Below are 13,959 nucleotides of genomic sequence, written 5' to 3' on the forward strand. Positions count from 1 at the left end.
TCAGTCAGGAGTGCAACCAAACAGCCAAATAATCTAAAATGTAATCTGACACATCGGGTCCCATTTATGATACAGTAGTTGTACTGCGTATTAATTAAATTAGTTGCGATGCACAGTAAGCCGCTTACCATTAGTTAACTCCAGGGCAAAAGCTACAAAACGTTAAGACACAGTTCCTGATCTTACTTTCAGACCTATTTCTGAGTGTGTGTGTTGAAAGGGGTGTTCCGCTTGTAACTTGTTATCCCCCTATCCACAGGATAGGGGACAACTATTAGATTGGTGGGAGTCCTTACACTTAACTCCACATCGATCACAAGAACAAGGCACCTGTACTCCTCAAAGTCCCCAGAAATTAATTGGCAGGGTCCCAGCGGCAGTACCACCACTGATATAACAGTTGTCATGATAGGGGTTAACTTGGAGTAACATGTACACATTTAACTTGGTGCAAGGATACAGTACAATGCATTTAAATGGAGGCTTACAAAACCCATACATTCGCTGTGGAAAAATATCTCAAGTAATTTTGCTGTTTTTCTAATCCATACAATGTCCGGGCTGCCACAGATCTTTTGCTGAATTTACACACTGAAACAGTGTGAAAACTTCTGCAAAATTGCTGTGTAGCATACCGATTAACTGTATAGCTGCATGGAAAATATTGGCGGTACGCTTTAGAGTGGTTGGTCTAGTTTAAAAAGTCCATTATTTTGTACCCTATTAGGGAATTCTGAACCAGAAGAAGGTGTCTGTTCAGAATCCTCATCCTTTTGGCCAGAGGTAAAAGATAAGATAGTGTCTCTGGAGCACTTGTCCTGCCCTGTCTTACACAAACAATCCATTGATTTGAATGGTAGAAGGAAATGGTGCACCAGATTTATCTTCCGGCATCAGCCACCTTGATAAATCCGGCCCAGTTTTAGAGAGACTAGTTTACACTGTTGATTAGATTACACGGAATTAGTAAATCTGCACTGTAATTTCTGAAATTTAACTCTCTAATTGTTGCATGCCGTAACATCAGCAAATGTGCCCAGTGGCTGATAAAATGCCTTCCATCCATGTGGTGCAAACAGTCGCATGGTTGCAGAAAGTGGAGTGTTTTAGCACGACTAATGCAATGTTCAAGTTGCACACAGTTTTTTTTTATTTTTTGTTGAATTTATGGATTGTACGTTCCATGTCTTTATTTGATTAAAGGCATGAGGATAAATGAGTCTGTTTCTGACCTGTAGTTCCAATAGTTTCTCATCCCTCAAAATCTTGGGCAAAACCTGTGAAGCCTGGGAATCAGAGTTGTGGAGTAATTGTATGCTGCTCTCTAATGGGCCACGTGGGATACCTTCCTGCCATATTGCACTGAGTAGGATGATTTTTTAATTGTAAGCTGCACATTAAATAGATGAAATAGAATTTACTTTGCTTTAGAAATAATAAACTAATCTATAAAGATGGGAGATTTAGTAAACAAGAAAATGCTGCCGTGCATATCAATTTACTGGAAATGTTTCTACTGAGCAGCTGTTCCCAACCAGCTCCTAATCTACACAATCACTTTAGCAAAGACTTGGTGTTAAAAAAAATATATATACATACCACTATATGTATGTATATGTGCAGTGTATTATTACTGCTTTGTGAATGCTTACATGTCACTGACAAAAGAACATGCGCAACCCTTCCTTCCCTCTCCACTGCAAATGTGCTTAAATTTGTTCTCCAAGATTTCTATATTGATGACCTATCCGTAGGTAGGTCAACAGTATCACATTGGTGGGAGTCCAACTGAACTACTTAGCTTTGCCCAATATGTAGTAGATGGGGCTGGTTACTGCCTTCACTTGAATGGGATTAGTATTGCAGTAACAGTCTCCGGTCACTAAACAATGCATGGAGCTGCACCGTTTCAGGGCTCCTTTCTTGAGCTACCCCAGAACGGCCGATCAGCAGGGCTGACGGGAGCTAGACCCCATCTATCTGATATTGATGACCTATCCTAAGAATAGGCCATCAACATAAAATAAGAACTCCCTTAATACACTTTAAGGGAAGCAGTGGGTCATTCATTAGCATTGTAGTGGGTTTTCTGTGAGAGTTTTAAAACCATATGGTCTGTTATGAGATGATGTGTGATAGTTAAACATATTTTCTAGGTCAGTGCCAATAAAGCTTAGTTTTCAAATAATGAAAAATTCATGAAAAAAAATAAAGTTCTGCAACTTTACAAAGTATTTTGAATCAATGCCATGCAGTTTTTACAATCTGTGCTTGCTGTAAATGAATAACACATCTTGGGCTAGGATGCTGCTACTTACTCTTTGTAAGTATATCAGAGCCCTCTATTCTTAAATGGGTTATCTCATAAAATTAAATGAATATCTGGAGTAATTTTTACCATATCAATGAAAAAAAATGCCATTCTCAAGTGTAATTTTGCAGAAAATAAATGTGTAGGCTGTGAAGTCATAAACCAGGGGAAAAAAAGATGTAGTAATTTCAATATATAATGTAGGATGAGGAAGAAGTCAAATAAAATATAAAATCAAATGACATACAACATTAGCGCAAAATTAGCGACTTTTTGCATTTTTACACCGCCTACTCCAGTTTTGTAATGTGGGTGTGGTTAGCTATGTTAAAGGGAACCGGTCATCAGGATTTTGTGTATAGAGCTGAGGACATGGGTTGCTAGGTGGCCGCTAGCACATCCGCAATATCCAGTCCCCATAGCTCTGTGTGCTTTTATTGTGTAAAAAATAAAATATTTGATACATATGCAACTTAACCTGAGATCAGGGACGGGACTCATCTCAGGTTAATTTGCATATGTATCAAATCTGTTTTTTTACACAATAAAAGCACACAGAGCTATGGGAACTGGGTATTGTGGATGTGCTAGCGGCGATCTAGCAACCCATGTCCTCAGCTCTATACCCAAAATTCTGGTGACAGGTTCCCTTTAAAGATTTTCATTCCAGATTTATCATTGAGACTAGGGCTGGGCGATATGTCCTAAAATCTTTATCTTGATATAATTTGAAGCATGTGCAATATAACGATATATCGCAATTTTATTTATTTTTTCTGTAGGTATACAAATTACATGGCTATCATCATCCATGTCCCCCAGCTAGCGCCATCAGCCCCGTGCCATTGCCATTGGTCATCATCCATGTCCCCCAGCCAGTGCCATCAGCCCCATGCCATTGCCATTGGTCATCATCCATGTCCCCCAGCCAGTGCCATCAGCCCCATGCCATTGCCATTTGTCATCATCCATGTACCCCAGCCAGCGCCATCAGCCCCATGCCATTGCCATTTGTCATCATCCATGTCCCCCAGCCAGCGCCATCAGCCCCATGCCATTGCCATTGGTCATCATCCATGTCCCCCAGCCAGTGCCATCAGCCCCATGCCATTGCCATTTGTCATCATCCATGTACCCCAGCCAGCGCCATCAGCCCCATGCCATTGCCATTTGTCATCATCCATGTCCCCCAGCCAGCGCCATCAGCCCCATGCCATTGCCATTTGTCATCATCCATGTCCCCCAGCCAGCGCCATCAGCCCCATGCTGCCATTGCTATTTGCAATCATCCATGTTCCCCAGCCTGGCTGATGGAGTCCGCAGGAGACGGACAGCGTCTTCGTCCCAGCATGCACTGGGAGGGACCTGACGTCACACACAGCGTCAGCCAGCGCGCTGACGATGTGTGCACGCAAGGCCCTGGCCAGTGCAGTGCGGTGCAGAGTCGGGAGACCATGGAGCGGTGAGTGAGAAGCTTCTTCAATTCACTACCGCTCTGTGGTCATCTATCGCAATATAGACAAAATCTATATAATTGCCAGAATTTATATTGTATATAGTTTGTCACCCAACCCTAATTGAGATTTTTTTTTTTTTTTTAAAGTTGCCTTCTTGCTCCAGGAGGAGGGTGGAGTTTGAAAACTGGAGGAGCTTCTTTAGACAAAAGTGTTAGGTTTAAGGACAAGCCAAATTTATCAAACAACATGAGACATTTGATTAATGTGGCATAAAGTACTTCAACACAGACTCAAACAAAACTGACTTCAAATATTCTCCCCGTGATAAATTCCCCCCATGGTGCTGATTGTAAAGGGTATTATATACAAGGTGTTAACTGGGCATACGTTCTGTGGTTCCCTCTCTGTAGGCATGTGTCCATAATGCTGGTCAGTAAGATGATATTGTAGTGTGTAAAGTGTATGCACCTGGACTCGCTAGAATCTAGTTACTGATAATCTGTTAGGTGCGGTCACTGCTCCTGCTGTGTATACAAGGTGTATGCAATGCCTGGTGCCGTGCTCTTGGTGTCCTGAAGAGATTCAGCCACAGATGAGGCCAACGCCGTAGATCCAGTAGTACGGCTGTGCCCTATAGTTCCACACTGATGGCTCATGCGCAGCTTTAGTGTTAGTCTGAAATAGGTTAGACTAGGGTTGTTGCGGGTATCGAAATTACCCAATCGATACTTTTGTCTCGGTATCGATACGATACCGGGATTTCGGTTTTTCCGATATCTCTGAACATGAGCGCGCTGCTATCGGCGCGCTCATGTTCTCTCAGCAGCACGGGGAGAAGGAAGCTGTCCTCCCTCCCCCTGTGCTGCTGCCGCTGCCACCAATGAGTAGAGGGGGGGGGGGGGCGCACTGCACCACCAATGAGGATAGAGGGGCGGAGGAGGGGCGGGCGCACTGCGCTACCAAATAGGACTATTCCCATTTCCCACAGAGCGGCGCCCAGCGATGCCCCAGCACTCACCATTAGTCCTGGGCGCCGCTCCGTTCGCCCGCAGTGTGGCACCTAAGGGGTTAACTGCTGATCTGCCAGTACCCGCCTCCTGTATAAAGGGGTAATTTATCATTGGTGGTTCAGTGTGCCCCTCAACCCCCCATCCCATTAAAATCATTGGTGGCACAGTGCGCCGGCCCCTCTCAACCCCCCAGTATTAAAATCATTGGTGGCAGTGTCCACAGGGACCTCTCCCCTTCCCCTCATTGGTGGTGCAGTGGCAGCTTCTGATCGGAGCCCCAGCTGTGTAAGCCTGGGGCTCCGATCAGTTACCATGGCAGCCTGGACGCTACAGAAGCCCTGGTTGCCATGGTAACATCCCTGATGCTGTGTGCACAAGGCACAGAGCAGCAGGGACAGTGTGAAGTCCTATTCACCCTGATAGAGCTGAATAGGACAAGGGATGAAAGATCCCAGGTTCTAGCCCCTAAGGCTACTTTCACACTTGCGTTCAGAACGGATCCGTCTGAGACGGATCCGCTCATATAATGCAGACGGTGGATCCGTTCAGAACGGATCCGTCTGCATTATATTGTAAAAAAAATTCTAACTGTGAAAGTAGCCTGAACGGATCCGTCCAGACTTTTACATTGAAAGTCAATGGGGGACGGATCCGTTTGAAGATTGAGCCATATTGTGTCATCTTCAAACGGATCCGTCCCCATTGACTTCCATTGTAAACATTGTAAGTCTGGACGGATCCGCTTGCCTCCGCACGGCCAGGCGGACACCCGAACGCTGCAAGGAGCGTTCAGGTGTCCGCCTGCTGAGCGGAGCGGAGGCTGAACACTGCCAGACTGATACATTCTGAGCGGATCCGCGTCCACTCAGAATGCATTAGGGCTGGACGGATGCGTTCGGGGCCGCTTGTGAGCCCCTTCAAACGGAGCTCACAAGCAGACACCCGAACGCTAGTGTGAAAGTAGCCTAAGGGGGGAAATAGTTATTTAAATAAAAAGTGTAAAAAAAACCCCCCACCAAAATATGAAGTATAAATGACCCCCTTTTCCCAATTTCACATATATAAAATATAAAAATAATAAACATATTACATATCGCCACGTCAGAAAAGTCCAAACTTTTAAAATATTTAAAAAAAAAATCTAGGTGGTGAACGCCGGAACAGAAAAAAATTAATAAAAACTGCGCTATTCGCCATTTTTAAACATGCGGAATGCACGTGGCTTTTTTGGTTTATTTTTTTTTCGCGTGGTATCGAATGGTATCGAGTATCGCAATACTTTTTCATGGTATCGAAACCGAATCAAAAATTTGGTATCGCAGCAACTCTAGGTTAGACATAGGTTAATATATGGTACAGGTAAATTTTGTGTCACAATGGCTGGCAGTACTGTACAGCGGTGTGGTGTTAAACACTTTTCAGGGCTCCTGTCCCCTTCATCACTAGCCAAACCAATGAAACAAATGAGTGGCTTCAGCGGTGACGTCCTGCTTGTGGACAATTATTGGCTTGACCATGCCCATGCAGCTCAGATGTAAATAGTCTGTGGACAGACATTGAAATTACAGTATGTAATGCCCTGATAGGGCTACCTTGTCCAGAATGTCTAAAGCCTTTACATGTACACTGCAGTTGATAAAATGAATATATATCATTTTGGTTACCATTTGATTTATATTCAGTTATAGTGTGGTGATCTTTGTAAGAGTGGAGTCACTGTTTTACAGTCTTGTATTTCATAACAGTAGTTCATTATTTAGAAGGTTCACCAGTTGATGGTGAGCTGAAGGGGTTAAATTCAGTTTGAAGATTTCTTAGAATACATTCTGCATTGTAAAATCCTGTTTATATGCAGTCATTTTCCTCCAGTGATTAAAAACTTCAGAATTCTGACAGGTATGGGTTGTCAAAACAGATAACTGAAAGCATTAATTAACGTTCAGAGTCCCTTTCCCTTCCAAAATTAACATGTTCAAATATATAGCAATAAACCTGTTTTTTTTCCCCCCCTTTTTTTTTCCTTTAATTTTTTTGAAAAAAGCATTCTGAATAGAAAACACAAGCCGCTATTCCTCATGCATGTTTTAGCATAGACAGCCTTGAAAAGAAACAGTCTCTAGTATACAAGAAAGGGTGAAGGTTATAGGGAAAAAAAGGATAAAAACATGCAATTTAAGTAGCTGTGTGAAGAAAAATGAAATACATTTTTTTTCTAATTTGTATATCCTAAGCGAACCAGACCCATGTTTTTCCACACGGATATTCATGAATTATAAACAGTTTTTGGATGAAAATATTAATGTTAGCCGGGTATAAAAAAAAACCCAGAAAGGTTAAATAGGCGGAATATACCAATCCTTTTATTGCCGCTCATTTTCATGCAAATATACGGTTTCGATCTGGGTTTCAAATGGCATCATGAAGGCCACCATGACAACGCTTTGTTTGTTCAGTTGCCTTTTTCTGTCTTGTCATAGGCATAAAGTGTGAGCGTTTTCAAATCTGGTTAGAAATTATATATTTTTTTTAATCCCGATGTTTGCAGGCATAACTTGTAGATCTTGGGAGAAAACACAATTCAACATGGTTAAATGCTTTTTCCCAAGTGTACCTGCAGGATAACCAACAATGGTGGTCTCAGGAAACCACGGAACACCCTCCCCCCCCATGGATAGAACATCCATCTTTGGATACATTGGAGCCAAAGACATGACTGGAAATAAATCCTGGCCATGAAATTCTCCATCGGCATTTACGCCATTGCTGGGATCCACTTTAATTTATTGGTCTTCTATAATCTGTCACATTGTGCTGCTCCCCCCCCCTGTATTCCCAATTCTGTGCTTTCATATAGATGTAACCACCTGGGTAGCAGACATGCAGCAGCCACTCGGATGGGACCCAAGAAATAAGTGGTCCATTCCACTCCATGTTAACGTGTTAGTGATGACTATGGATTAGGGCTGCAGTAAACGATTGTTTCGGTAATCGAGTATTCTATCGATTATTTTTTACGATTAATCGAGTAATCTAATAAGAAAAAATGAATCAATAGACTGTTTTCCTTTATAAAAGCTCATGAGACCCCCTGCCATCAGTCCCCCCTGTGTGATCAGCCCAAGTGCATCGGTTTCCCCAGTGCCTTCAGCTCTCCCCCACCCCAGTGCCTTCAGCTTCACTCCCCCAGTGCCATCAGCCCCTCCATGCCATCCTTTGCCATGTCCCCCAGTGCCACCAGATCAGCCCCTCCGTGTCCCCCAGTGCCACCAGATCAGCCCCTCCGTGTCCCCCAGTGCCACCAGATCAGCCCCTCCGTGTCCCCCAGTGCCACCAGATCAGCCCCTCCGTGTCCCCCAGTGCCACCAGATCAGCCCCTCCGTGTCCCCCAGTGCCACCAGATCAGCCCCTCCGTGTCCCCCCACTCCCATCTGCCCCCCTTCAGTGCACTATGACCTGATGTCAGGATCCAGTGCAGCACGGTACGGGCCGACTGGTGACCACGGAGCCGTAAGTAGTAGCAAGCGCTTCACTCCCGCTCTGTGGTCATATGACAGAAACGAATCCTTGATGCAAAAAATTTGCATCAAGGATTTTTTTTTGTGTGTCAAATTACTCTATTCAATCGAGTAATCATTTCAGCCCTACTATGGATTATGAAAATTGAATGAGGATTCATTTTGAGTTTCCTTATGGGCCCAATAGTCACCCCTTCTGCATTCCTTCTATGCCGCTTTTACTTTTTCCAGTTTTCCAGATATGAGTTCTTGCGTGCGTTATTTCTGTGCTATAATTTTTATTGTCCCTGTACTGTGAGATCGCTATTATGCTTGTACAGTGACATCAATCCGGTTAACATCCATGTACTCTGGTATTACTGTGATTATTATCCTTGTACCGTGTCATCACTGTGTGAATTATTCTTGTACTCTTGAAGTCAATATGTTTATTAGCCCCCTTACTGTTTATTATCCCATACTGTGGTGTCCCATGTTAATTATATTGGTACTTTGGCATCAACTGTGGTTATTAGACTGTACTGTGACATCAGTGTTAATTATCCCTGTAGTGTGACATCACTCTGCATTATCCCCATAGTGTGACATCACTGTGTTTATTATCCTTGCACAGTGACATCACTGTGTTTATTATCCATGCACAGTGACATCACTTTATCTATGTAGTGTCATGATTGTGTTTCTTGTGCCTGTAGACATGACTGTTTATTATCCATGTATATTAGCAGCCATACTGTTGCATCCCTATGTTTTATACTAGAACTGTACCCTGATATCACTGTGTGCATTATCCCCGTAGTGTGGCATTGCAGTGTTAACTATCCCTGTATTGTAACATTACAGTGTGTGTTATACCCATAGTGACATGAGTGTTTATTATACCTGTAGTGTGACATCACTTTATATAGTGTCATTGTTGTTTATTATTCCCATATACATGACTTTGTTTATTATCCATGTACAGTAACATCACTGTGGTTATTATCCCTTTAATCTGTGCCACCATGCTGTGCATTAGGGAGACCAAATAATCAAAGCTTTGTATGTTTAGAACCTGCTGCTGACATGGATTGGGGCCCCATTACAAGTTTTGCTTTGGCCCCAATGGTTACTTGTGCTTACATGATTGAGTATGTTTCTTAACCAGTTTTCTTAATCTGAGTCAAATTTGGGGGGAGAACAGCGAAGTGCTCTTTATTCACTTACATCATCTTGCATTTGTTAAAAAAACGAAATGTTATTACAGTGTTTCATTTTATATAAAGCCTTTGGAATTTAGTTAGTGCAGATAGTGCTGACTTATATAGCACATGCATATTATCCACACTAATTACGCTGCGGCACAATAATTGATATAGTGACTTTTTTTTTTTTTTTTTTTCATTGAAGAGGAGGGGTGCAAAAATAGAAATGCCATGCTAAATCTAATTTCAGAAGTGAAGAAGGCTTTTTTTAAGCAAGAAATTTCATCATCTTGTCAGCTGGCAGAATGCCTGCTGGGGATTCACAAAGACTAAGAATTACACTTTCATGAAATTTTCTTCACTAACTGCCCTGGTTAATTTGAACGATAACCCACTGTTCTAATTCATTCTGCGGTTGGGAGGTGCAGGTTTTTTATCTTTTGATCTGACAAGCATTTGTGTTAATCGTTTTGGCCCTCAACTAGACACTCTTGGGATGGCGCTTTTACAATAAATGTGTCTGTGATAGCTCTTTAGTCTATTATACGTACAATAGATCCATAGAACTGGTAATTAATTCTGTACTGCTTTGGGAAGCAGGAAGAATAGGTGTAACACTGTCAAGTGCTGCTGGGAAGTTTGTTTAGCCGATTCATTTTGAAGTGGTACCCTCATGATGTACGAATGTATCATTAAATACTATGCATGAAGTAGTAAAAGCTATTTGTTAGCAATGCTGGGGTTTTCTTGGATCAATACAAAAACACCCCTTAGGGCATTTCTGTGTTTTACATCTATATATACCAATATTATTCAAAGGAAGGTATTTTTAAATATTACGCAGATTACTGCTGCTACTTTTTTTTTTTTTTTTTTTTCATTTAACTGGCAATTTCTGGATTTGTTTGGTGTGCAGGTATTTTAGCTGCATAGTTTGTTTTTGCTGGGTTAAAGAGAATCTGTCACCAAAAAACACTGTAAAACCAGACACTATGCCTTGTAGGACTAGCTCAGTTGAGTGTAATTACACTTTTCACTGCAATCCACTTCATTATACCATATTTTTTGCTTTATTAGACACTTTTTTTTTCCCCCCTCCCAAAAGTGTGGGAAAAATGCCATTGCGTCTTAAAAAAGCAGCAGGTGGCGGGAGCAGCGAGCGAAGTGCTACGTAGCGCTTGCTGTACTCCCTGCTCCCTGTCCTCTGGGCACTGCATTGTCCAGATTTCTGATAAAATGTATTCTGCAAAAAAAAAAATGTAACTGAAAAAAATTTGTAATAAAAAAAGGGTAGTGATTGGCCTGCCAGTGTGCCATTCGCAAGACTGCCACCATTCATTCCCAGTTGCATTACAGGGATGTCAGTGGCCATCTGGACCCAATGATACCCTACAGACATACACACATCATCACCAGGACTAATGCAGGGCACACAGATGAAGGCTGGCATTACTTATAGCACACTTCACATCTCCTCCTGGTCCCTTGTCCTGTGCAGGGAGAGGTTAAGGTAGAAGTGGTCACCTATTCCACAGAGAAAAGGAAGTTACCCAGGCAGGTCACCTGCCTATGCTCGCCACTTATGCATCATCACCTGCTCATCTTCCAGCATCTCTGGGGTATCCTGCATCATCTGTGCACCATCAGATTCACACAGAGGCAGGGTGAATCAATAGCAAGCAGGGTGGATAAAAATCAATGATTTAAAAAAAAAAAAAAAAAACATTTTTTTATTTATTTAAATCAGATTTTTTTTTATATAATGCTTTCTGAGGAAAATATATTACCATCCAAAGGTTATTCCATCATGAAATAAAGATTACTTTTTTAATTATGTAGAATAAGGCTGTACGGTTGAATGGATTAGGCAGTGGCTGAGGGACAGACAACAGAGGGTTGTAGTCAATGGAGTATATTCAGACCATGGTCTTGTTACCAGTGGGGTACGTCAGGGATCTGCTCTGGGGCCCATATTGTTTAATATCTTTATCAGGGAAATTGCAGTAAGGTAAGATGGTAAGGTGTGTCTTTTTGCTGATGACACAAAGATTTGTAACAGGGTTGATGTTCCTGGAGGGATACGCCAAATGGAAAAGGATTTAGGAAAACTAGAGGAATGGACAAAAATCTGGCAACTAAAATTTAATGTTGATAAGTGCAAGATAATGCACCTGGGGCGTAAAAACCCAAGAGCAGAATATAAAATCTGTGATACAGTCCTAACCTCAGTATCTGAGGAAAGGGATTTAGGGGTCATTATTTCAGAAGACTTAAAGGTAGGCAGACAATGTCATAGAGCAGCAGGAATGCAAGCAGAATGTTTGGGTGTATAGGGAGAGGAATTACCGTATTTTTCGCCCTATAAGACGCACCGGCCCATAAGACGCACCTAGGTTTTTGAGGAGGAAAATAAGAAAAAAAAATATTTTGAACCAAAAGGTGTGCTTTTGGTGGGTTTTGAACTAATTGTGGTCTGTGGGTGGCACTGTTATGGAGGATCTGTGGGTGACACACTGTTATGGGGGATCTGTGGGTGACGCACTGTTATGGGGGATCTGTGGGTGACACATATATAGCATCTTATGCTATGTGTCATCCACAGATCCCCTCCATAAGTGTCCCTGTAGTGAATGACCCTCAATACACGGGCTAGGGGCCGGCATCTGCTTTTATAATGACAGCGGGGCCCGTGCAGTGACTGTATTCTACTACACGGGCCCCGCTCACTGTATAATTGTATCTCTAATACTTAATGGTTACCGTATGTATATAATCGCATGAGGAGCGCTGTGTATTACCGGTACTTATAACTACAAGCGCTCGCCGAGAGGAGGCAGGAGGCAAGCCGGGAGGACAGGCGCTGGCAGCGGGAGTCATACGTCATGCGCCCACGCCGCCTGCTTCATTCATAAAGTGGGCGGTGCAGGCGCGTGACGTATGACTCACACTGCCATCGCCCGTCCTCCCAGCCTGCCTCCTCCCTCCTCTCGGCGAGCGCTTGTAGTTGTAAGTACCGGTAATACACAGCGCTCCTTATGCAATTATATACATACGGTAACTATTAGAGATACGATTATACAATGAGCGGGGCCCGTGTAGTAGAATAGTCACTGCACGGGCCCCGCTGTCATTATAAAAGCAGATGCTGGCCCCCAGCCCCTCCTCCCTCACAGCTGATACACCCGCCGCCCGGCATCGCGGCGGGTGTATCATTGAAAACAAGGCAAAATCGCCAGCATTCGCCGTATAAGACACACTGCTATTCTTCCCCCCACTTTTGGGGGGGGGGGGGGGAGTGCGTCTTATACGGCGAAAAATATGGTACCAGTAGAAAGAGGGGGGTGCTCAGGCCACTCTACAGAGCACTAGTGAGACCTCATTTGGAGTATTGTGCTCAGTACTGGAGACCATATCTCCAGAAGGATATTGATACTTTGGAGAGAGTTCAGAGAAGAGCTACTAAACTAGTACATGGATTGCAGGATAAAACTTAAATACATAAAGGGAATCGACAAGGTAAAAGAGGAGAGAATATTTAAAATGGGAAAAACTGCTACAAGAGGGCAGAGTTTTAAATTAGAGGGGCAAAGGTTCAAAAGTAATATCCGGAAGTATTACTTTACTGAGGGTGTAGTGGATGCATAGAATAGCCTTCCTGCAGACGTGGTAGCTGCAAATACAGTGAAGGAGTTTAAGCATGCATGGGATAGGCATAAGGCCATCCTTCATATAAGATAGGGCCAGGGGCTATCCATAGTATTCAGTATATTGAGCAGACTAGATGGTTCTTATCGGCCGACACATTCTATGTTTCTGTTTCTATGTGTAATTTTTTTGGTAAATAAATTCCATTAATCCATTCACAATGTCATGCTCTTCCAGATGTTTTGTAAGATTATTGGGCAGTTTCTCTGCCTACAAGATATTATCACAGATGCTTGGTTTAGGCTACTTTCACACTAGCGTTTCACGGATCCGCTTGAACGGCATTTCAAACGGATCCGTCAATAACGGAGCCAAACAGAAGCAATTCAGACGGATCCGTTTGTACGGATCCGTCTGTATTACGGATCCGTTTGTCACGTTGGTTTCCGTTTTGTCATCCGTTTAGCGGATCCGTTTTGAAAGGAAAAGCATCTCTAGGTTCCATCTTCATGTATTGAGATCTATAGGGTTGTAATGCTCCTATATTTCTCCATGGCTATCTTGTTGAAGTTCCAAAGCTGGTCCGACTTTGATAATGGACCACACCTTTCGGACTCTTGTACACGACTACATGCACTTATAAAGATGTATAGTGTTCGTTAGCGGGCCATATGTCCCTGATCGTCGTACAGGAGTATTACAGAGCATCATGATGCTGACCATGTTGTGCCGCAAACTGGGCTATTGTCCTGCACTCATATGATCTATTAGTGCAAGACTATATCCCCGCGGGCAGCTCAACTAGCACAGGATGATTGTACACTATGATGCTGTGTA

The 13,959-nt window shown here is 42.9% G+C and overlaps 1 protein-coding gene across 1 annotated transcript in view; it reads left to right on the plus strand.

Annotated features, from left to right (window-relative positions):
* POLA1 (DNA polymerase alpha 1, catalytic subunit) overlaps positions 1-13,959 on the plus strand; it is a 370,264-nt gene that overhangs the window by 204,619 nt on the left and 151,686 nt on the right.

This window comes from Bufo gargarizans, chromosome 3 (genome assembly GCF_014858855.1).
Source record: "Bufo gargarizans isolate SCDJY-AF-19 chromosome 3, ASM1485885v1, whole genome shotgun sequence".
NCBI classification, from domain to species: domain Eukaryota; kingdom Metazoa; phylum Chordata; class Amphibia; order Anura; family Bufonidae; genus Bufo; species Bufo gargarizans.